The sequence below is a fragment of the Musca autumnalis genome, unplaced genomic scaffold, assembly GCF_047663935.1.
Source record: "Musca autumnalis isolate F117 unplaced genomic scaffold, ASM4766393v1 scaffold_1, whole genome shotgun sequence".
Taxonomy (NCBI): Eukaryota; Metazoa; Arthropoda; class Insecta; order Diptera; family Muscidae; genus Musca; species Musca autumnalis.
The window spans coordinates 151,066,943-151,093,682 of record NW_027411644.1 but is presented as its reverse complement, the minus strand read 5'-3'; the positions used below and the strand labels follow the sequence as shown (position 1 = coordinate 151,093,682).

Genomic DNA, 26,740 nt, shown 5'->3' with positions numbered 1-26,740 from the left:
TGTCGGGGGGGGTTTAGGTTGGTACTTTGCTATTTTTTCTTCCACTTCCAGAAGCAGTTTGCAAAATCAAATCGCAAAATGCTTGAATAACTTTGAATGTCGCGTTTATTTCACTTTTTTCTTGCCGTTTTTTTTAATGGGAAAATTTTCTTTGCCTGGAGCAGAGTGAAGTTGTGTGTGGGTCCGTGTGTTGTATGTGCACCGAGAGACATTACTATGAGTACGCCTGTGTTTTGTTTCTAAAGTTGGCATTGTAAGTTTCATTCATTGCTATTGTTGAGCAAAACCTTCCTACTGTTCGTTGTGGCTACAACGGAATCAGCGTGACTCCAAGTAAAACTTTGTTAATGTTAACAATGTGTGAAATGTTTTATGAATTGTGTTTGCGAGTTGCTTATTGCCAGCGGTGTATTTCATGTTTTGTTTAGCTATTTATATAATTTTCATATGTATTTTCGAGAGTAATATAATGTCGAACATTTTAAGTGCAGTTTTCAAGGAGCAAAACAAAATGCAAAATATTTACAATGCAGGAAAGAGAGTCTGTTGGTTTTTATAATCTATCAACATACATAGTTACAAAGTTGGTATTTGACTTTTGTTAATATCTATTTTCCTTAAACGTGACCTCTATAGTAAGGGATGTAGATTATGAATATGTCAAGGAATGGAGACATGGACAAGCAAATTAAGTTGACTATTTTAAAGTTGTAACTCAAATTTTTGAACTGATTGAAGAAAGCACTTTCTCCGATAACATATCAGTGCAAGACTAAAGCCATGGCACAAATCTTCAAGGTGGGACATTACACACACATAAAATTATGTGTAGTGATTTGAAAGTACAAGTAAAGCACTGCTCATTCCATGTCACCAAGGTTACACAACTCTCAAACAAGAAATCCAAAGTACGATGAGGAGGCCCATGCTGCTGCAATCAGTAGAAACACGTAGCACTCGATACAGCATTTTATATCTTCCATCACGAGTTGTATTGCAATAACGTGGAAAATACTAAGCTCTTCCGTTGCGACTAGGCTTATTTCTAGGAGAAGCGGAATATGCTAACTGAAGAACATTACTTTCTTTAAAAAAAGGTTTAACATCCATTCAGAATCCGATATACCATTTTACAGTCGTTCCATTTGGACGATGTGTGTCCAACCTTTAAAATACGTAAAATCTGGGGGTAACTTCATGTGTGCAGGTTTTCTACCCATTTATAATCCGAAATACCAAGTTACAGACACTTCAGCAGAAAAATCCTTTAAATTACTTCACGTCGAGCGGTATCGTTGTACCTTCCAAGACCAAATGACAGCAATTTCGTTTGGGAAGAACCGCTATATAGGGGTTATACCAAAATGTGGACATATGGCGTCATTTTTTCGTAAAGAAGTTTTATGATCTTTTGGAACTTTAAATGCCGAATTACAAAAATCGGGATATACTGATATGTGGCGGCGATATCAAAATGTGTCCCTATTTTAACAATTTTTGAGGAGTTTTCTGACCCCTAGGAAATTTATATGTGAAATTACAGCTAATTCAATTAGAAAATGTATCTCCTTAGCTCGCCTTCCATAAGCCGAAATAGGAAAAGATCTCCGTTCCTCTCTATTGCTTTATTCGGCAAATTTGGGATGTCATATTTTCTGATTTCGTCTTCCACTTGTTGACTCCATCTAAGCATTGGCCTTTGATTTCTGCATGTACCGTCATGGGGCCCGTATTTATACACCTTTTTATTGGGGTCATCATAGTTCATTCTCAAGACATGGTCTAGCCAACGCAATCGTTGCAACTCGATACGTGTAACTACGAAGAATTTTCCTCACGAACACACCAAGCATAGCGTTATCTGCCCGCGCGAGTACCCATGCTTTGGAACCTTACATTAGCACGGATATTAATTGCTTGCTTAGCCCAATGTAGCACGAAGGTAGACGAAGTCTTTTACTACCTCAAAATGGTAGGTGTCAACATCCACAGTTGATGCGAGATTTTTGGACGTATGTATTACGCGTCGATACCATCAACTTTGTTTTATCGCCGTTTACTTTCGCACCGACTATAGCAGATTCTCCTACCATCAATGGTGTCAATGTCATCATCATAAGCAAGTAACATATGGCTTTTTATTGTCCCACTTCTTTTGACTTTCGCATCTTGCATAACCTTTTCCAACAGGATGTTTGAAAGATCACACGAGATGTCGTCTCCTTGTCTGAAACCTTTTTTGGTAGTAAACTGTTCGGAGTGGTTCTTTTGTATTTTAAGTGAGGACCGGGTATCAGTAATGTCATCTTACAAAGCCGAACGATATTTGCGTGAATTCAAAGCTCAGACATGGCTTGGAATACATTTGAACCTATAGGGCTGTTGAAGGCTGCTGTATAATCGACAAAAAATGGTAGGTGCCGCCCTACATTTCTTGGCTGCTTTCCAGGATTTGCAACAATGTAAATATATGGTCATTGGTGGATTTGCCATGCCTAAAGCCGCACGGATAAGGCCAAATTATTTCATTGAACGTAGGCTTTAGTCGTTGACACGTATATGATAGTGTCTGTGATTATCATATATGCAATAGGGAGCATACTTATGCCACTGTTATTGGAGCACCAGTGCCTACTTTTTATTTTTTATAAGACAGCTCTTAAAAAAATACAAAACATTTTACTTGGACCAATATTAAATAAGTTATGAGTATATATTTGCATACAGTTGTTTACAGAATTCGACATTTTCAAAGTGTGATAGCCAAAAAATGTAAAAATTTATTGATATGCTTTTCGGAGGCGCAACATCAACGCAGCAAAAATAATGAAAATCAAAAACAACTTTCCTCCAAAGTGTCAGATTTCACTCAGAAATCCCCATATACATATGGTAATATTCAAAAAAGTTTTTCAATCGTTGAAGTTGAGGTTCACCATTTAATAAGTCGCGAACTGCTAATATATTTTATAAAATATGAATATATTTATATTAATTGAAGTGTTTTAGCCACGATCTTATAATATGGACCATAAAAAATAATTTTCGTGGAAGCTGCGTTGGTGGTAATATAAAAAAAATGGGAAAAATGTGTTGAAGTAAACATGTTTTTTTGTGTTCTTTTTTGATTTCTGGCCAAATCACGCAAAATTCGAACCTGTGCTCAGAGAAAGAACTAAACAAAACCCCTTGGGCAACATGGTTCTAGTGTATGACTTTTGGATATATACACTGCATCCCCCTAAAATCGATGCTGACATTTTGAAGTTTTGATTTCAGTGTTTTTCGAATTTTTCTTATAATTAGAGGGTGCAACTAGATAATAATCCAAACTAGTTTATAGGATTGTAGAACTCGCGATTCCACGTCGTTCGACGTATATCTTATGAGTGTGCTCCGTACAGCTTCCTTGTAATAGGAGTCCAAAGGCGAAAATTTGGTGCGTAAATTTTCTGAAAAAAACTATTTTTTGGCTTTAAAATTTACAACTGTCATACAGGTACCCCTGAAACCCGCGTGATTTTAGTTTTTTTACGTGCCGGATCTAATGAGCTCTTCCGCGGTCGAATCCATCCACTAAAACGCCGGATATAGATACCTTGAAAGTAGGAAAATCTGCAAAAATATATTTTGACAATTCCGCGAATTGAACCGCGATTTTCTTTGATTATTTTTGCATAAATGTAATCCTTTATACGCGATTATAATATTTGCCAAAAAGGTGTGTCACAAATTACAAAGATTCAGGAGTAATATCCCTATTTATCCCAAAATAGAATGCGGTGGCACATCCGCAGTTCTTGACGAATCTGTCTAAAATAATTGATATTGACGTATTTTTAATAGGCGGTCATTAAAATCGGATGCACCTTATAATCATATGCATATCGCGTAATTTTTGCCCACTTGAAGGTTTTTTGAATAGTAAGATGCAACTGATGGCACATTTTGGCCGCTGAATGAAACATGGGAAAATCCATGCATATTGACAGACATGGACTCCCTGTATCCGAAAAACACATGCACCTCAACTGATTTAAACGGATTCGCGAATTACATGCTTTTTAACTCTTGTGTTTTTTCTTTGGTTATGATTTCAATATTACTCTGTACTTCTTAACACTATTGCTTATCATTCTAAGCAAATATACTTTCACGATGACAAACTATTTTCCTCGAAGATGTTTTAGCAAAATACTTCAGGTTTTGTATGGAAATTTAGCGAAATAGTAGAATAACTCCCAACATTTATTTTTAAAATTTTTCGTATTTAACCAAAAATATATTTTTGAAATAATTTCCAACAATAAGTTTCCGTTCTTTGTTGTTGCTGTAATATGCAAGTTATAAACGCGATCTTTATAATTTTGGTCTCACATTTTTCTACGCGTTGTCTAGATTCTGTACGTATTTTTAAATTATTTTTTTAGAGATTTTTTGGACTCTGATTTAGAATAAATAAAATTTATTCCAAGATTTCTTCAATATTTTTTGATCTTCCGCGAAAATAAAAATAAATTTAGCAAATATTTTAGCATCTACGGATAGATATCAAATGCTGCTAACGATTCATATATACATGTTCGTATTACAACACAATAGGAATTTTCAAATATTTTTTCTTTACAAGAGAGTAAAACCGCATATAACTTTTGAGTGCAGCATCCGATTTTGTGAACGCGAACAGATTTGAAACCACGATTATTTTCGTTACCCATGTACGAAAAATGGCGGATGTGCTCGCCAAAAAAGTTTTTAATTTTTTTCTATGTAATTGTAAAGGAAATATGGTAAATATGCTTTACAGGGTGTCCGGTGAATATTTCGATGTGTCAGAAACGGAATGACAAAGTCTTTTTACCTTCATATTATGGAGGAGGGTATAAACATGGGTAAATTTTGTTGTATTGCATTCAAATCATTCCAATTAAAAATCCTAAAAATTTAATTGTGTCAATGTGTGGCGTGTTCTTTCGGTAGCAGCTTTATTTTTGTTTTGAAATAGCATCAATAGTATTGGAGATATTAGCTTAAGAAGAAACGTTTCCCTGTTTTTCCTCACATAGTTCCGCCGTTGTGCAATGGTTTTTATGCTCTACTTTTTCGCTGAACGCCTGGGTTTGATTCTCTGCCATCATCAACATTTTTCAACGGCGGCAACCCAGCAAAAATTCGGATCCGTTAGTCATTATGTAACCCATCACAAGGTAATATAAACAAAAAAAAAAAAAAAAACTACTTATATTACTCCTTACTAAGTTATGAGTACGGTGGCACGGAGCGTGTGTTTAACAAAATTGAGGTTTACTTCGATTGTAACCTCTGTGAAATGTCTCCTTATTAGTTTTCGTTATATATTTTCCCATATAATAATGATATGATGTGGGTAATATATTTGGATCGAAGTGTACTCCTTATCGATCAAACTTAAAAATATTCAGTATTTAAAATATCTTTTTTAATATATTTTAAATGCAAAACATTTTTAGTAATGAAGATAGACCAGTTTCAGTGCGAGTTACTGTAAGTGTTTGTATTCATATCTGAACCCGACCTCCATACAAAATGTCGTGACGATCGGTCTTTAATTTTGCCCGCAGTTTGATTAAAATAAAAATAAATTAAAATTGGCTTACTAAAAAGGGGTCTAGAACGACTATTTAGTGTTACATGGATTCTGGTCAAAACAAATTTCTAATACACTTTCCACATTACAGTGAAGTTTAAATAAGTGGGATCTAAAACCAGTGTTTCAAAGTGTATGTAAGTTTTGCAATAAATGTGGCGGTGTGTTAAAAAATCGACTCAGCTTGAACACTTACGCAAAATTTGGAATTATAATTATAGTTTCATGGAACTAAACATCAATTTGACCAATAATTATAATAATGGCTTTTGTTTACACGTTTTCTCATAGTTTTCTTATAAAATTAATAAACGATTCCCAAAATTTATTAATGTTCATCTCTCATATAAAAATAAAATAAAAATTCATTTGATAATTTTAGAAAAAAATAATTTTGCCCGGAGTCGAGCTTTTTTCGCGACTCCGACTCCAGCAAAATTTGCTAGACTCCGACTCCAGACTCCGACTCCGATTCCGACACCGCAACCCTGGGGTTGTGTGTTCAGCCCCAGCAAAAATACTCATTGCAAAACCCCCTACTAACCCATTATTTTATCAAGTGCATGTAGCGCGAAATAAGTAGTTATTTTTTGGCCACTTACATAACTGGTTAAATGAGCAGTTACTAAAATAGCGACACTTATTTAACTACTTATTTAGTTGGTAAAAAAATAACTACTTATATAGTGGCTTAGTAGGCCGGGTACTTATTGTTAAAAAAACAAAGAACAGTTGGTGGTGCACACGTAAGCCCTTAATGTTGGCGTGGCCTAGTGTGTAGTGTGTTCGGCTACAAATCAGAAGTTCGCATGATCAAATCCCGTAGAGAGCAAAATAAAATAAAAATATGAAGTGTGTAGAAATGAAAAAACAGTTCTAAAAATAGAAAAACATACATATGTTTTTAGCTTATTTTTCTACTTCCAGTGCCACCGTAGTGCAATGGTATGCAGAGCCGCCTTGCACGCTTCAACGGTGGCAAAATACCCCTCAGTAATGTTGGCGACATTTACTGAGTATTTCAGCCATGTAAAACTTCTCTACATAGTGGTGTCTTAAGACACACCGTTCGGACTCGGCGATAAACAGTAGGTCCCATACCATTGAGTTAATATGAATCGGGGTGCACTCATTGATATGAGAGAAAGTCTCCCTTGTCCCGTATGGGATGTTTGTGGAACAAAAATTATTATTATTGTTTCTTTTGGTATGTTCTTGGAAAATAATATTTTATGCTTTTCTCCTTTCGCAAACAAATTGGCCTATATTTATTACATGTTGTAATTTGACATAAAGTGATGGGTGTATTAAATATATGGTGCGTAAACTTGAGATTGGTAGTAAGCATTGTATTCTGATTGTTGACACGGCTTATTATCTACCTGGTTATTTGATCAAACAAAAGTGCTTCTTGACGAATTATGTGACTGGCATTTACCGAAATGTCATTCATTTCAATACTTGTAAGTGTATCAATTTTCTCCCATTCATGTCACTATTTAATTGCCTCAATCAAAAGAACAACGTTCCGACGATATAAATGTCATTCGCCTTGTTATTCTTATATCCGTAGGCTTTTGCTATTTTTTCAAGAATACCAGCTTTTGGGTGAGTTCAGAATATGAGTTGTCATCGTAGAGTTTTTAATGTGTTAAATAAAGAACATGTAATAATGGTTTTATTTGAGGGACAATTTTCGATATGAACAATTAATTAAATTATATAATTAAAAACAAGTAAGGAAAGGATCAAAGTCGGGCGGGGTACACGACTAGACGATACTTTACATGTACAAAAATTGAACAATTAGTTTAATTTCAGTAATGAAAGTACTTAGCTTCACTGCCACTTCTTAAGCAATTTTAGTCTAAGTAGGCGGGCGAAAATGTTTTTGGGAGCTACAATACAAATTTGCACCGATTTCAAGATAAATTGGCTAACAAATTTTAAGATGGAATTCTGTCACACATTCCAATTGTCATCAATATTGCGTCTTTGGTGGATGAAATACATGAAATTCCGCGAATACATATGGGATTTTCGCTTAATATACATGTTTATTTATTTATTTATTTATGCCTGAACAACAAGACAAGGTCTTATAAATTACAGTTCAGGATTATAATTATAATAATATCACGTCCAACTTAAACTAAAGCTTGTACAAAGATAAATTTATATGAACATATTTAGAGTGTATAAATTAAATAATGATGTTTTTGAAGTTAATTTTTAAAATCACAACCTAAGGGATGTTCAATGTAAAAAGTTACAGATTTGTGTGAGAAGTCAATATGGAATAAAAAAATATAATTAGAAATTGAACGTTATAATAATGTGTTTAGAAAAAAATGTTCCAGTTTATTTTTAAAAGTGGATACGTTGTTGATGCGTTGTAAATCGTGTGGAAGAGTGTTCCAAAGACGTGTAGCGCCAATAAAAAATGCCATTTTGAGACGAGACTTTTTCTTCTTTTGGGTTTGATGGTTCTCCCTCTATATGATCTACTGAATGAAATCCTTTGGTAAAGATAGTTAGGTGAATGTGTAGTAATAATTTTGTGCAAAAACTGCAAGGACCTAATTTTCATTAGGGTATTAAGGCTGAATCCATAAAGAGACTTTGTAAGATGTGAGATATGTTGTGTTCTAGTTAAACCATAGACGTATCGTATGATGCTGTTGAAAGCCACATTTAATTTGTCTCGACTTAGCGAATCACAATATGCAAATAGTTCGCAACCGTACAACAGCCCAGGCACTAGGTATGATTTGGCCAAGAGGCAACGAATACTAATGGGGGTATAAGAATGAGACAACCATAAAGCACGAAGTTTAGCAAATGTTTGGCCAACGACTACATTAACATGATTTTCCCATGAAAGAGAACTGTTGAATGTTACTCCTAAATTTTTAGCACTTGTAACGAGTTCAATCTTTTCATGATTTACAAAGATGCCTATGTCTTGGAAGGATATACGCTTATTCTTGTGTATTACTAAACATTTTGATTTTTTCGGGTTTAATAATAGTCCATTAGCATTGGCCCATTCGTGAACCTGGAGTAAGTCGTCGTTTATTTTTTGAATGCACTGATTCATGTTAATTATGTGGCAACTCAAAAAAAGTTGTACGTCATCTGCGTACATATGAATTCGACAGTTGGATAAATGTAGAGGAAGGTCATTAGAGTACATAGAGAAAAGAAGCGGGCCAATTATGGAACCCTGTGGAACTCCTTTGAGAACTGGCAGAGACTCAGATTTTTTGTTTCTGAGTGAAATCGGACACTTTGGGAAAAGTGTTTATTGATTTTCTTTTATTTTTTGCTGTATTGATTCGACTTCTCAGCACAACATTTCAGTACATTTTCTGACATAATGGTGCTAAGCGACATAATGGTCCACATGACTGGCGGGGACGATAGTTACGGAATAGAGCGACTGACATTGATCCAACTTTTGCACACACTTAAATCAAGTCTGAAGATGGACTTACTTAGTTGGCCCTCTATCGAATTAAAAAAAGATTTCCATTTATCATGTTTTTCGATAACGTCTTTCACATGTGTACTAGGGTTATAACTTTTTTGCAATTTTTGCAAATATCAAAAATACCACCGCATAGCCGTGTAAAGCATGAAAAACTACTATGAAATACGGTCTCATTTTTTCTCTATCGCAAAAAAATTTTCCGCACCAAAGGCATTGAAATTCTGTCATGCATTATTTAATTTTATTTGTTATAATGACATATACACTTTTCGTATTAACTTATTAATAGTTTAAATCTAATTTAAAATCAATGTTGAACCATTCTGGACCAATTAGTTATCAAATCGCGATATTTCAGAGCATTTAATGCACCCTTGACAATATTGAAATTTTTTGTTTTTCTTTATAAACTCGCGAATTTATGTTTATATTTTTTGTACCTATCGGACAAGAGAATATGTGGTCATTTGCAACGAATTCGCGAAAGTTACAGACTTTTTTTAATAAATTTGGCTGTGAGAATTGTATTTGTTTTCTATAAATATTTATTCAAACAAAGCAAATTTAAATGTTTAATAAAAAAAATATTAAAAGGGCCTAAGTAATCGCAGTCGGTGCGGAAACTTTTTTCACCGAATCCAACTAAAACACGTGTTTTCGTTATCAGGACAATATTCCGCACATGGTAATGATGTGGTATTTTTTGGTTATACCCCTAATGTATACTCCATCGAAGCCTTGGCCTTCCAGTTCTGCGTGCACTATCATGTGGCCCGTATTTATACGCCTTTTCAGGCGGTTGATCATCGCTCATTCTGATGGCACGACCTAGCCAATGCAATCCTTATATCTCGATACGTTTAAAAAGACTGAAGTCGTTCTGTAGGCGATACAGCTTGTGGTTCATATGACCATCAACTTGGTTTTGTCGCCTAATTTAGCAGATTCTCTTCGACTTTTTTAAAGGTATCATTTCTTTTAAAGTTTGCATCTGTATAACCTTTTTCCAGGAAAATGGGGCTGTCGAATGCCGCTTTAAAATCGACAAAAAGATAAATTGTAAATATTGATTTGCATTTCTTTACCACAAGATAAAGATCTGGTTAGTTGTGGATTTGACAGGTCTAAACCCGCGGTTGTATGACTAATTATTTTATTGACCATAGGCTTTAGTCTTTCGCACAATATCCTTGACACTATTTTATAAGCAATAGGGAGCAGACTTATGTCCCTTCAGTTTGAGCACACAGTTTTATCTCCTTCGCTATGGGCAGGGCACAGGATGCTCAGGTTCCAATCGTCGGGTGCGCGTTGTTCCTTCCAGATGGTGCAAACTAGCTGATGAATACCTGATCAAAATGTCACCTCCGGTTTGGAACTGGTTGGTAAGCCATCGGCTCCTGCTGCTTTATTATCCTACAGCCGGTTTATTGCTGTATTTACCTCATCTTGGCCTGAATACCATATACAGGAGGATGTTCCTGTGTTTCACTCTTTGGTAGGATTTTCGGACTTTATTCTGGCTCCTGAACATCTTGATCAATTCACATTCCCCCTTTTCGATTTTTCTCTATTTCCTGCGGAAAATACGTTTCTCCTCTCTCCTTTTCTCCCGATGCCTGATCTATGCATTTCCGTCCCTCCGGTAATCCCTGTAGCATCCTCAAAAATGGAAATAGGACCCTGAAATTTTAGGAAGATGTGTCTTTTGTTTGCAGACAGGAAAAGTTCGAAGATGGACTATATTCGTAGACGCCTTGGTATACTTCCCTATAACGACCGATTTCAGGTATTTTGACGTTTTTAGCCACATTTTTAAACCGATTTCGCTATAATTTGTGTTTTGTTATAGTCCCCATATGACAGTGGCGCCCCATTTTAGGTATTTTGAAGCTTTTAGCCACATTTTCATACCGAATAAGTTACAGTTTGGAATTTGGGGCTCATTTAAGTTATTTACCAAAAATTGTGAACATAGGTCGACGTTTTTTAATAAACCCCATATAACGGTACCGATTTCAGGTGATTCTATCGTTATACCCTCAGCATTTATGCTAACGAGGGTATATACACTTTCATATGGGCAAAATGTGCTTCATAGAAATAATGGTTTTACACCCCAAGTATGTTTGGACCAAATCCGTTTCAGACAATTTGGAGTTAAAAAAATCTGTAAAAAACCACGTTTGGGTCCTTTAAAAAATCTTTAAAAAACCACGTTTGGGTCCTTTAAAAAAATCTAAAAAGACCCACGTTTGGGTCCTTTAAAAAAATCTTTAAAAAACCACGTTTGGGTCCTTTAAAAAAAATCTTTAAAAAAATCGACGCTTGGGTCGTTTAAAAAAAAATCTTTAAAAAACCCACGTTTGGGTCCTTTAAAAAAATCTTTAAAAAACCCACGTTTGGGTCCTTTAAAAAAAATCTTTAAAAAAATCCACGGTTGGGTCCTTTAAAAAAAATCTTTAAAAAAATCGACGCTTGGGTCCTTTAAAAAAAAAACTTTAAAAAATCCACGTTTGGGTCCTTTAAAAAAATCTTTAAGAAATCCACGTTTGGGTCCTTTAAAAAATCTTTAAAAAATCCACGTTTAGGTTCTTTAAAAAAACCCACGTTTGGGTCTTTAAAAAAAAATCCACTTTTGGGTTAGAGTTGGGTAATCTAGTTCCTAGTTCCTTGTACTAGTTCCAAAACGTATGAGTAACATCATGAAATATAACGTGTGATAGTAAGTATACGCAGTTTGTTCAAAGAAAAAATGTGGGCCATTGGAACTGCGAAGTGAACTAGATAGTTCCATATAGTTCCTTTGGCACAACTCCACGTTTGGGTCCTTTTAAAAAATCCACGTTTGGGTCCTTTAAAAAAAAAATTTTAAAAAAAATCCACGTTTGGGTCCTTTAAAAATCTTTAAAAAAATCCACGTTTGGGTCCTTTAAAAAAATCATTAAAAAAATCCACGTTTGGGTCCTTTAAAAAAATCATTAAAAAAATCCACGTTTGGGTCCTTTAAAAAAATCCACGTTTCGGTCCTTTAAAAAATCCACGTTTGGGTCATTTAAAAAAATCTTTAAAAAAATCCCACGTTTGGTTCCTTTAAAAAATCCACGTTTGGGTCCTTTAAAAAAATCTACGTTTGGGTCCTTTAAAAAAATCTTTAAAAAAAATCCACGTTTGGTTCCTTTAAAAAATCTTTAAAAAAATCCACGTATGGGTCCTTTAAAAAAAATCTTTAAAAAATCCACGTTTGGGTCCTTTAAAAAAATCCATGTTTGGGTCCTTTAAAAAAAATCTTAAAAAAATCCACGTTTGGGCCCTTTAAAAAAATCTTTAAAAAAATCCACGTTTGGGTCCTTTAAAAAATCTTTAAAAAATCCACGTTTGGGTCCTTTAAAAAATCCACGTTTGGATCCTATAAAAAAATCCACGTTTGGGTCCTTTAAAAAAATCTTTAAAAAAATCCACGTCTGGGTCCTTTAAAAAAATCTTTAAAAAAATCCACGTTTGGGTCCTGTTAAACATTTTTAAAGAAATCCACGTTTAGGTCCTTTGAAAGATCTTAAAAACACTTTGGGTTATTCAAAAAATCCATGTCCGTCGTCTGTCTGTATGTCTGTCCGGTTGTCTGGAGCGCACGATAACACTCGAATGGATCAACCGATTCGCTTTCATAGTATTTTGTCCAGACTTAGATGAGGTTCCACTATGGACTCAATCGGTCCACTCCTTCGGGTACCTCCCACACAAAATTTCGGATAAGTTCACTTTAAGACCTGCTCTCGAATCACTTTAATTTTTGTTGAACTTGCATTCGCTGCCTCAATTACGACGATAAACGTTTTTCAGGGGCAAGTCCATACTTCTGGAAAAACAGCCCGTAAAAACCCTTTGGCACATATGTAGTGGCTGGAAAGCACGATAACCCCCGATCTGGTCAACCGATTTGGTCCGAAATTTTGCCTTCGTCATAATTTGTCCAAACTTAGTTTCAGTTCGAAGATGGGCAATACCAGTCCACAACTTCCGGGACTTTCCCCAAATATTTAAAAAATTTCACTAAAAGTGTATGCACGATATCTCTTGAGCGGGGCAACCTATTTGGTCCAAACTTTGGATCTCCTAATATGTTGTCCAAATTTACTTTAACTTCTAAAATCGCCCATAACGGTTCGAATTTAGGGTTTGTAGTGGTAAAAAACTTACCTGACAAAAATTGTGGACATAGGCCCATGCTTTAGTACAGCCTCCATATAACGATAACTCCCGATTTCATGAATTTCTGAAGTTTTTCGTTATATTTTCAGACCGATTTAGATAGAATTTGGCAACTTATTTACCAAAAATTGTCTATGTTTCGGAATGAGCCCCATATAACAATTTCGGTATTTCGACGTTACTTCAGCTACATTTTCTGTTCGTATTATTTTTAATTTCTCATTTAGGAACCCCTAAGGTTAAAAATCTTATTTACCAAAAATGTGTGGACACATGTCCATGTTTTGGAATAGCCCCAATATAACGGTACCACGCTAAAGGTCGCAGTTATAGTTCAATACTGACAAATGCTTGCACGAGGTAATAGTTTTGGTCAAGGATATTGCCAATAATTGTTGATAATTTTATCCTTTATTTACTCCACTTGGGAACATAGGGCTTCTACAAAAGAATTCCATCTTACTTTATCGTTACAAATATGTTTTAAATTATCTAAGTTTGTATTTTGCTTTCCAATTTCATGCAGGACCGTTCTTCGCCACGTGTTTCTTGGTCGCCCAGGCCGTCTGCTACCTTGTGGGTTCCATTCCAAGGCCATTCTAGCTATGCTGTACTGTGGCTTCCGTAGTGTATGGCCTATCCATTTCCATTTTCTTCTTGTTATTTGGCGGATTATGGGTTCCTCGTTTGTCATTATCCATAGATCAGTGTTTGTGATTCGGTTTGGCCAGAATATGCGACAAATTATACGTTCACGAATGTCTGAAGTCTTTGGATTATATGTGACGTAGTCTTCCACGTTTCGCTACCATAAAGTAGGCTGGATTTTACACACGCGTTAAAAATTCGTAATTTGGTCTTCATTGAAATTTGTGTTGATCGCCATATTTTCTTTAGCCGACCGAAAGCGGTGCGCGCTTTGTTGAGACGGTTTTTTAAATCATCATCGATTCCTCCATCCTCTGCCATTACGCTACCAAGGTAACAAAAAACCGATACGTATTCAATTTGTTGGTTTTCAATGTGAATATGCATATTTGTGGTGTTATTTACCCGCATTGCTTTTGTCTTGTCTATGTTGATTTCTAGACCCACATTTTTGGCCAGTTCGACGAGCTCATTGAGTTTTTCTTGCATATCGGTGAATTTGTGCGATAATAAGCAGATTTCATCTGCGAAGTCAAGATCCTCTAATTTTCGGTGCAAATTCCAGACGATTCCCCTTTTCTTCGTTTTAAGTTGTAGCATAATTTGATCCAATGTTACGGCGAATAGGAGTGGGGATAACGGACAACCTTGTTTAACACCTGTATTTGTTTCAAATATATCATTTGTGGTTCTATTGTGACGCACATGTAGTTTGTTGTTTGTATACATAGCTTGTATAATGTTTATTATTTTCTGTGGTACCCCCTTTTTCTTTAATGCCGACCAAATTGCACTTCGCCGTAAAGAGTCAAATGCTTTTTTGAAGTCGACGAATACCAAATAAATTCTTGATAAATTGTTGACCATAACTTTTGTGGACAAATTTAACCCTCTCATACCCATTGTTGCGTATATGCAACATTGTGTTTATGAGGGTCTAAATACCGCTATTTGACATATTTTTCTTATTTTTGTATAAAAAACGTATTTTTGTATACATATTCTAAGTTGCGCCAAAGGGTCTGACTCAGGCTGAAATTGAAAAATTTGCCAATATTGTTGGATGATTCGGCTGACGAGGGAAAAAAGAAGATGATGCAAATATGGTAAGTAAGTCTACAATAGTCGCAATAAGGCGAGATCGTCCATCATCACTGCGCCAAAGGGTCTGACTCAGGCTGAAATTGAAAAATTTGCCAATATTGTTGGATGATTCGGCTGACGAGGGAAAAAAGAAGATGATGCAAATATGGTAAGTAAGTCTACAATAGTCGCAATAAGGCGAGATCGTCCATCATCACTGCTTTTGACAGTGAATTCACTAGCTTCATCTCCTCATTCATTGACTAGGTTTCAAAAGCTCGAAAAGTTGGCAAGTTGGTCGTCTCGCTTTTGAAGCTTGGCAAAGTGCCAGCAGAGGTGAATCGTACAGGCCGATTTTCCTCCTGTCGCCAGTAGCAAAGATTCTATGGGCACTACTCCCCCACGATGGGAAACTGTTTTCCCCTTGTCCGACATAAGGGATACTACAACAGCATTACATGCCATATTCACACATATCAGTAGAGGACTGAACTAGAACAGACCGTGCGACCGAACAGTCATGGTGGCTCCTGACCGTTTTTCGAGGATGTAGAGAACACTACCCTCCAGCCGTGTTTGAAAAGTTGGATGACCAACTGTGGACGCAAGTCGATTGTGGAAATCAGAAGCAAGAAGTCGAAGACCCGAAGGTCGGGTAATATCTCCGGAACTGTTTAATGTCTACCTTTCTGAAATCCAACTCTGTCATCATAGACACCATCATCACCAGCTCCTTCTGCGGATTCTGAATTAAACACCCTAAAAAAAGCATATGTTGAAGGCCGTGCAAAATCCATACGATATGATGGTCATAATCATGGGCCGGAATGGCGAACAAGCGGCAGATGTAGGCTATGTCAAGCTGTAAATGCAGGAAATGCAATGTGCATTTGTGCTCCAATCCTCAGAAAATTGTTTGTATCCTATATAATTATGTTCCCGCAACATCCCCGAAGAGACGTTATGACACCACTTGTAGAGAAGTTTTTCATGGTTGAAATACTCAGGAAATGTATGCCAGCATTACCCTGAGGGAATTTGCCGACGCTGAAAGTTTTGTTGCTCTGGTCAGGGATTGAAACGCACTTGAAAACAAAAATAACTTGTATTTAAATTTCTAATACCATTGCCCAATGTTGCATATACGCAACATCCTGTAGCTCTTGAACCAGGACACCTAGGACATTGAAATATTTGTCAGTCGATATTGAAGTTATCCCTATCTTATATGTCGAATCAAAAAATTTTTAGTCACGCCCATTTTAATTCGGGGATTTTTAATCAGTAGTCTAAATTCTAGAGGCATATTCGGATAACTTACGGAAACAAGACTTGAAAACCAACTCTTGACCTCTCACTTGATGCAATTTATATCAATGTAGAAGTTAGATAAAGGAATTACTGTCTAACATCACGGTGCGCCTGAACCAACTTTAAATGGAAGGTGCTTACACCTGGGAAGTTTTTGCGGATTCTGAAACTACAATGTTCATAGATGAGAAAAAAAAACTCGCCGCTGCGCCTTATAAATTAATCGCGATAAAACTTCACATGATCAGGTTTTTTTAGGGTTTCACGATTTTGCTTGGAAACTACAAGTCCTATTAAAATGGGATTAGAACAAATAATGTAGCTGTGAAAATTATCTACAAGATTGAACTTTATTTCGATAGGTCTTGCGGTTTCCAAGTAAAATCCTCAAAGCCTTAAAAACCCTAAAATGTGACTTTTGACCGCAACCATGTTTAAATTGATGCAGATTACAATGCCGTACAAGTAATGAAATACCTAGAAATATTGATATCTTTCATTGATCGAATCGGATAAAGTCACCAAAAGCTATTCCTAAAGGCGTTTGGTATTTTTTCTTTCTTAATAAAATTTTTAATTTTTTGAAGAAATATGTATGTGTATGTAACCAAAATGGTTCAGCTGTCCATTACAAAATAATGAAAATAATATATAACGTGTCGCAATCATACATACACATTTTCTCACAACATCCCCGAAGGAACAAGAAAGACTTCGCAATCATATAAATAAATTTCGCGGAAAACTAATGCCCAGGGGAAGTGGTGTAGGTTATCACATGGTCGGCCCCGTCCGACTATAGCCCTCTGTGACTTGTATTATGTTCATTTTGAAATATTTAGATTTAAAAACTATTATACTTCAGTTTTTAAGCCCATTCCTTTAAAACAATTTGTTCGCCCCGGTCGAACTTAAAGCTTTCTTATTTGTTTCATAGTACGATGTTTTTGGAGTGGTGTGTTACTAGCCCAACGCTCATCCCAAGTTTTTAACGTTAATGGATGAACGCGCTGTATATGCCCTGGGCTTTGCCATATTATCTTTCATCCCATATGTCACAGATGGACTACATCGGACTATTCTTCCAGTGCCTCATCAAATGTAGATTTTGTGATTGCAACGATATAATTTTTCCGTGGACAAGCCTATGGTTCCTAACCTTATTGCCCAAAAGCTCTAACAAATTTTATGGCGACCTAATAAAATGGTTGATTGGCACGATAACCATCGAAAGCGGTAACTTCGAAATCGTTCATTTTACACAAAATAAATTTCACGCTTAACTACATCTGACATTTCTAACTAAATTATATTGGTTATCTTCAAATAATTTTTAAGATAACTATTCGCAAAAAATATTGAAAATATTAATAGGTACTCTAAAATCTTTATCAGATAAATTGTTAACATTTGGATCTGCTAATATCATTTAGATGTGTGTCAAACTTTTAGTAAAAATGTCGGAAAAAAATCTAGATAAGACAAATTCCATTTAAAGCTATTATTTTCGGGTAGTATTTCGAATTGTACTCAAATCCAAATATGAACTAAAATACACAGTATATCATTTCTTCATATAGCAAATGTTCACATTAATAGTTCTATTTGAATTTTCTTATTGACAATTAAATATCGCTTCGGACATACATATTCATTCTAAACAGTTTCCATTTTTAACCCAATTAACGGCATCACAAATATATTCTTCGAATATTTCCAATCCTCTTCTCCAAACATTGGTTGTTTTGTTGTTGGCATTTGTTTTAGAATGCGTGGCACTACACCTTAAATATCCGTCATAAATGTGAGTTGGTCTTTAGCAAATAGCGGACGGTTGTCATTACCTTCGTTGTTATGGTTTAGGGAATATATTAATATAAACTGCCGTATCGGGTACAGGGTTACAAAAACAAATTGTTGTTTTTACTGTTGTACTTCTTTTTCGCCGCATTGTCCCCATGAAAACAAAATTAAACGATCCATTTTGCTGGAGCTTTTCTGTGCTCTGATGTGATGTGCTGTTTGTCGCTGTTGATGGAGATGATGTCGTTGACATCGTCAATGTTGAGCTGGCATTTTTGTCGTTGTTTTTATTATTGTTGCCGTTATGCATATATTACCATTTATAAATTGCCACAGTTGACATATGTATTTGTAATGTTGGCTGGTTTGTAAACTAAATGGCAAAAACCACGTCAATGATGTTCATTCCCACTGTTGTTGATGATGATGCTGCTGATGATGCTACTGCATGAATTTCGGTTTGTGTGAGCATATAATGGGGAGAGCGAATGGTTGGAGTTCATGTCAATGCTGTTACTATTTGTTGGTGCTGCTGACGATATGTTCAGGGTATTCATGAACGAAATAAAAACAACAGCAACAACAACACAGTTGAAAGTTGCAGTCGTCGTATTGTTGTCCTTGGCAATAGAGCTGGCTCATGACAATGATAATAACGATGGTAGTCGTGATAATGATGATGATACTTTGGACTGTCACAATGATGACTATGATGTTGATGAGTAAACATGATGAGTATACCGCTGATGATGCTGATGGTGTTGTTGTTGTTTTTATGGATGTTTGTAAAAGTTGTATTGTGTATTCCCAAAAAAAAACACACAGACAAGCGTAACGATAAAATGTTCTAGCACTCGCATATACAGAAACTCACCGGGAGTGTGCGTTTATTTTTATCACCTTTTAGAGGTTTTGTTTGTGTTTCAAAATATCAAAGAATGTTTGGGTGTGCGTGTGTATGACAGTATATCTTTTGGATACCACCGAGTATATATCATTGTCTGAGCGTTTGCATACAGCATTTACGCTTAAGTATTATGTATAGCTGCCACTCACTCATCTTTAGAGGAACAGTGGTGCAAAGTGTAATCAATTTGGTAACAATGTCAAAAAGATAGCAAGAGGATTTATAGATTTTAATAAGATCGAAAACGTAACTTACTGCACATAAACGGAGTAAATGATTAAGCCGATCTTTGCCACACAATCTTTAAGATAAAATTGGGTTTTATCAGCCAATTTTTTGATCATTTTGAAATGGTTTAGCGTGGGTAGTGCATGCGCTTCTATTTATTGCAGTATACTTGTATGCACCGTTTTCCTTCATACTTTAACAGTGTAATATATTTTGAACACACATTACCTCTGAAGGTTGACTATATTGGTACGTCGATGCAGTTTAACATTTATTGCTTATTTTCAGTTAATTGGTTGTTCTGTAGTCGTTTTAAAATTTTTACAGCAAGTAGTCTTTATGATCACAACGATATCCCTTGGTTCACTTGGAAGTCTTCTAAAAGGTCGTCAATAAAATTTTTGACAGCAGGTTTGGTTTGTGACCCTGATTAGAAAGATGGACTCCGAAAGTTCTGAACCCCCTTTAAGCCGCTAACCAAAATGTTCTTGGGGTGCGTAACAAATTAGAGAATTTGAATATAATTCGCCTAACAGAGGTTAGTACTGCCTGCTATCCGTCGAAAAAATATTAAAAAATTGCGCTTAGATGAAGTTGAAAGCCTTGTCTTGGATCAGGGTAATTTTTATATCCTACGATCATATGGGCCTCTTCAAATAGTGGTTTTAGGCCCATATATTTGTGGACGAAAACCATTTCAAAAAAACTGGAGTCGAGTTAGGCACATCTGTCCGTCCGTCTTACCGTCTGGTCAGGTTGAGCGCACTATTACTCTCGAACGGATCAGCCGTAATGGTACAAAATTTGGTCTTCGTAATATTATGTTCAAAATTAGATCACGTTCTATGATGGACCATTCTTTTCGGTACTCCCCCCACCCCAGAAGTTCAATATTTTTCTCTAAAATGATGGCCACAAAACTCTCAAACATATTTCAGATGAGGCTCGAATGTTGACTACACCGTTCTACTCCTTTCAGTTCTTCTACACGAAATTTCAAAAATTTTCGAAAAAATGCAGTAAGGCCAGCTATCAAATAGTTTCGATTTTTTTTTGCAAAATCTTGTCCTCTTTCGTGAGAAAATGGTCCCAAAGCCCTACCATCACGATGTGCTGCATTTGTCCAAATATTTCGGCATATCTTAGATAAAAATTGACGGGGTGCGTTGAGCGCTTAGAAGAAACATATAACCGCTGTCGTGCCCACGACATTAAAATTATTTTTTTGGCGATATTAATGCCAAAATTGGAAAGGAGAATATATTTGGCCCAACAGTCGGGAAAGTCAGTCTCCACAGTGAACCATCGGACAGTGGAGCCTCCTTCCATAGACAGCGTGGCAGTTAGCAGTACCAGATTTAAGCATTTTGATATTCATAAGTGCAACTGGCTACCTCCAGACCAAAAACCAAGAAATCAAATTGATCACGTTGTGATAGATTGAAGACATTCATCGAGCATGTTGGATGTACGTTCGTTCCGAGGAGCAAACATCGACTCGGATCTCCGCCTTGTTGCAAATAAAGTACGAACAGACACAACGCGGAAGTTATACATTGATATGCTGCAATCACAACAGATAGTCACAGCATATTCCACTCAAGTGGCCCAATTCCTTAACCAACACAATGGCAAGATATTGACCACTCCATGCAAACAGCCGTAAAATCCATACTTGGATACCAGAGAACTCCACCGGGGAACCCATTGTATGACCAGGAGTGTCGTGCTGCTACCGAGGAGAAAAATGCGTCATATACGGCTACTCTACAATCAGTAGCAACGCATAGCGCACGAGAGCGGTATCGGGAGAAAAGGAGAGAGGAGAAACGCATTTTCCGCAGGAAAAAAAGAAATGGGGAAAAAGGAGTGTGAAAAAATTGAGATATGCAGGAGCCACAATGAAGTCCGACAATTCTACCAAAGAGTGGAACATCAAACTGATGCCTATGGTATAGGCACATCTTCCTGTAGATATGTATTGCTCAGGATATGGAAAGAGCATTTTTTCCATACTGTTGGTATCAAATACTGCCGAAGACGACGAACATATCACAGATCCAATCCCAGAAGATGGTATTGAATGTATACCGTCCGGCCAAGATGAGGTAAAGACAGCAATAAACCAGGAAACTGTTCAAAACCAGAGGCGACACTCTTATAAGGTGTATGCACCATCTGGCAAGAAGAACGCATACCCAGTGATTGGAGCCCGAGCTTCCTGTGTCCCGTCCACAAGAAAGGAGATAAGACTGTATGCTCCAACTACAGGGCATAACTCTTCTCTTTATTTCCTACAAGATAGTGTCAGGGATATTATGCGAACGACTAAAGCCTGCGGTGAACGAAGTAATTGGGCATACCAATGCGGCTTTACACGTGGCAGATCAACCACTGACCAGATATTTATATATAATTGCTCCACGTGCAAGGCGGGTGTGCATACCATTGCACCATTACACCATTGTGGTACCCTGGTAGTGACCAGATATTTACTCTGCGGCAAATCCTGAAAAAGAGCCAAGGGATGCAGATCGCCACTTACCATCTTTTTGTCGATTACAGAGCAGCCTTTGACAGCCCCTTACGCTCAAAGCTATTCCAAACCATGCCTGAATTCGGCATTTGAAAAATAACTCTAACTGATTCTTGGTCCTCGCTTAAATTAGAAAATAACCTCTCCGAATAGTATACTACCAAAAGAGGTTTCAGACAGGGAGATGGTCTATCGTGTGATCTCTTCAATATCTTGCTGGAAAAGGTTATACGAGATGCAAACGTCAGTAAAAGAAGTAACTGATACCTTGGAAAAAGTCGAAAGAGAATCTGCTAAAGTGGATCTGGCAGTAAACGGACCAAGACCAAGCTAATATTTTCGACGCGAAATGCGTCCCTAGAACTCCGATCAACTGTGGAAGTTGGTTCCAATAATTTTGAGATAGTTAAAGACTTCGTCTACCTCGGCACTGCCATAAATACAACAAATAACATCAGTTGTGGAATAAGAAGAAGAATTGTATTGAATTGTATACATTGGCTTAAGCAATCAGTTTAAAAATAAAGCCACATCTCGTCAAATAAAAATATTACTTTACAAATCACAGATGCTACCCGTGCTAATGTATGGTTCGAAGCGTATGTACTTGTACAGGCAGATAACGCAGTGCTTTGTGAGGTTGGGAAAAAAAATCTTCGAAAGAGCTACGGACCAATATGCGTTGACGGTGAATATCGACGTCGTATGAACTACGAGCTGTATCTGCTATACAATACCATCAATAAGTTAAATGTATCGAGATACAATGACTACGTGGGCTAGGCCATGTCATAAGAATGAGCGATGCTGAACCCGATGATGAAAATTAGTATAAATACGGTCCGCATGTCGGTGCGCGCAGAATTTGAATGCCAAGGCATCGATTGAGTAAATAAGTGAAAACGAGATCGAAGAACGATCTCGCCTTATAGAACAAATGTTCTGTAGAGGGCCAACTAAGTAAGATAGTAAATTCATACTTCCAGAAAGGACCAAATTCTGTAAACCCCCTAAATGCATAATTTAGTTTGTATTAGCCAGTAATAGATTTGGTCATAGTTGAAAGTCTCTCGGCAAAGCCAGTTGACAATTTTTTTCTTATACTTATTTTTTCATATTGTCAGTCTTGCCTTTTTCCACAATCTTCTTGGTACATAAGGTTTTGGTTTTCATGCTTACGTTTTCTCTGGTAGAAGACTAAAAGGAAAAAGGCAACCTAGTTCGTTTTTATATTTTTTTTATCAGAAATGACTGAAGAAAAAATAATGCCATGCTTCTTATGTACCGAGGTCTTAAGTCGTAGTCATAGATTTGTATAAGAAAGTATAGGTGCCCGCCTATGTGATATCAGAAAAGTTATGAGCTAGGTCCCAACGTTTGCTCAAAATATTGTTGAGGTTTATTTTTATTGCTTGGTATATGCTAAGAATATTTATACCCTACTCGACAAGGCGGGAAGGGTATTATAAGTTTCTTTAGCTAAAAATTCATGTAACACCGCGAAATATTCGTCGTAGACCCCAATATTTCACATCAGAAGAAATCACTATTAATATTTAGGGGGTGAAATGGAACAAAAACAAAATTTTTATCCGAATTTGTATCTGCTTTGTAGGTCGCCATCATAGTCCGATCAGAGCGAAATTTTAAATAAAGTGTGACCTTATGACCGAAACAAAGTTTGCAATTTTACATGATGATTACATAGTTTTTAGCGGGTGAAATGGACCGAAACTTTTGTGTGAAAGTTTGAAAAAGTTGTAATATATATCTTATATCTTTATTGCTGGTAGACACATTCCGCCCACGTGAATTAGTTTTGAAAGACGATATCTCGACCTTTCCATAGACGCAAATTACGGAAATTTCACAGTTTTAATTGTGTGTATAGTAACCATAACCACGCTAGAGTTCGTAGTTATTGTTTAATACAGAAAAATTTTTACACGAGGTACGCATTTTGGTCAAGGAAGATGCCAACAAGTTTGGATAATGAGCGGATAGTTCTTAGCGGGTGAAGTTTTGTAGGAAAAATATCCAAATTCAATTGTTGGTCTATATAACTACATTTACGTTCCATGTTACAAAATGTCACAATCACGATAGAAAAGTTTTGAAATCATGAAAGAAGGATTTCCAGGTTTTTAAATTGTTACAAATTACAATACTGTACGGGGTCTTGAAGTTTTTGTGATACCTTTGGTAAAAAATAATGTAATATTGCCTCGAAATATTGGTCTTTATTCATTGATCGATTCATTAAAAATCACCGTAAACTATTTCTAGAATTCTTTTAATATTTGTTAAAATACCCAGAGAAGAGATATTGTGGGAGCAATCATATTCTAAGAGCAAAATAGTGTATTTTGAAATATATTGTTGTTTCAACCATATATATTTTGTGTCAGGAAACATAATGACACAAAATATATTGTTTCACCAATAATATATGTTTTCAGATTTTTTTGCTCTTAGAATATGATTGCTCCCACAATATCTCTTTTCTGTGTGTACCCTCAACATTTAGATCAACGAGATTGTCGAAATAATGATTTTAGACCTCAAGAATGTTTGGGCGAAATCCATTTCAGACAATTTGGAGTCGATTTACCCTGTCTGGCTGGCTGGTGCGCACGACAACTCTTGAAGCATCAACCTATTTGGTTAAAATCTTCTTCTTCTTCTTTTTTTGCAAATCCGTATTCGGATATTAGCGATCATACAATGTTGATTATTACAGAGTTGTTTGATTGTATATGTATAATAAAATAAAAAAAATATTTCATTCAATTATAGCTAGATCTCTATTTCTGGCGGCGCTTAAAAGGCTTGTTTCATCTTGGTGTCCTGTCCATTCCTGAATGTTTTTGATCCATGTTATTTCTCGTCTCCCTCTCGGACGGCGTCCTTCTATTTTGGATCTTATGATTGCTTGGATGAGATTATATTTTCTGTTTCTCATAAGATGTCCCAAATAGGCAGTTTTTCTCGTTTTTATCATTCTGATCATTTGACTTTCGGTATTCATTCGCCTCAGTACTTCATTATTTGAAATGTGATCTATCCAGGATATCTTTAAGATCCGTCGGTATATCCAAATCTCAAACGAGTGCAGTCTTCTCTCGTCTGCTGCTTTTAGTGTCCATGTTTCTGCCGAGTATAATAGTACTGACCATATGTAGCATTTAACAAATCGTTTTTTTGTTTCCAGGGTTATGTCATGGCTCGTTAATATTTTTCGATACTTAAAAAAAGAGTTTCTTGCCATTTCAATTCGACATTTTATTTCCATTGATGGATCCCAGTTTTCGTTAATTTGAACTCCGAGATATTTGAATGTTGAGACTCTTTCTATTGGAGTTCCATTGATGCTTAAAAGAGTGTTGGATTCGACGCCTCTTCTACTTATAATCATGAACTTTGTCTTTTTTATATTAATTTTTAAGGCATATGACGTACTTGCATGTTCAAGAGCATCTATTAGTTTTTGTAGTCCTGCGAGGCTGCTTGCAATTAGGGTGGTGTCGTCGGCATAACGAATATTGTTTATAATTGTGTTGTTTATTCTTATTCCGATATTTTTTCCACATATTGACTCCTCAAATATTTTTTGAGAGTACAGATTAAACAGAAGGGGCGATAGTATGCACCCCTGCCTTACACCTTTTGAAATTGGAACATTTCCAGTAATTTCACCATCTACTTGAATGTTTGCGGTCTGTTGCCAGTATAGGTTTCTGATGCATTTTATGTCGCTATCCTCTAACCCAATTGAAATCAAAATTTCCATTAATTTGTGGCGGTTGACCGTGTCGAATGCCTTTTCGTAGTCGACAAAACATACGTAGACATCTTTTTGTACATCGCGGCAGTTTTGTATGAGTACATTCGAACTAAGTAGGGCCTCTCGAGTTCCCATGCCTTCCTTGAAACCAAATTGCGTTTTCCCCATATGTGCTTCACATATTGGGTATATGCGCCTATGTATTATCTTTAAAAATATTTTTAGGGCATGACTCATAAGGCTTATTAATCTATAATCTCCGCACGTCTTCGCATTGTTTTTCTTGGGAATCATAATAAACGTAGATTTTAGCCAATCTTGAGGGTATTGTCCTGTTTCATAAATTTGGTTGTATAACTTCAACAATAGTTGTGTATTTCTTCCATCTAGTAATTTAAGTAATTCAGATGGGACTTCATCCGGCCCGGTAGCTTTGTTGTTTTTCATTGAATTTATGGCCACATCTAATTCGCTTTCTGTAATGCGTCTTCCCCCAAAATTGGCTTCTCCATCTGTGCTATGCATTTGCGGTTCTTGCGGTATCTGTGAACAGACTTCTAACATATTTTTCCCAGTGTTTTTTCTTTTCTGCAGTTTCATATATGGCTGTATTATTCTCATCGAAAATAAATGTAGATGATCTTTTTGAATATATTCCAGATGCCTCTTTTAACTTTTTGTGGAGATTGAAATCGTCATGTAAGATTTGGAGACTTTCAATTTCCTGGCACTGTTTGTTTAATTGCGCATTTTTTGCGGCCCGAGTTGCGACTTTTATTTCTTGATTAATTTCCCAATATCTTTCATAGTTTGAATTCTTATGTTTGCTCCTTTCTATGCGAAGTGCGCGTATCTCGTCGGTCATCCATGTGTCCTCTCTTTTAGATGTTGTGGTTCCAAGGATATTGCTGGTTATAGTATTTATGGAATTTTTTACATTGTTCCATAAGGTCTCGACATCTTCTTGTAGTCCTGCATTAAGGTGATCTTTCATTGATTGTTTAGTGGAAGGATCGTTTAATTTGTGAATGTTAACTCTTCGCTTTGGTGTTTTCTTTCGGATAGTAGTTAGCTTTATCTGTAATTTCCCTAACAGAAGATTATGGTCC

At 36.2% G+C, this 26,740-nt stretch overlaps 1 pseudogene; it reads left to right on the top strand.

Annotated features, from left to right (window-relative positions):
* Positions 1-2,410: 2,410 nt before the first annotated feature.
* Positions 2,411-26,740, top strand: part of LOC141388956 (large ribosomal subunit protein uL16-like) — a 163,643-nt pseudogene continuing 139,313 nt past the window's right edge.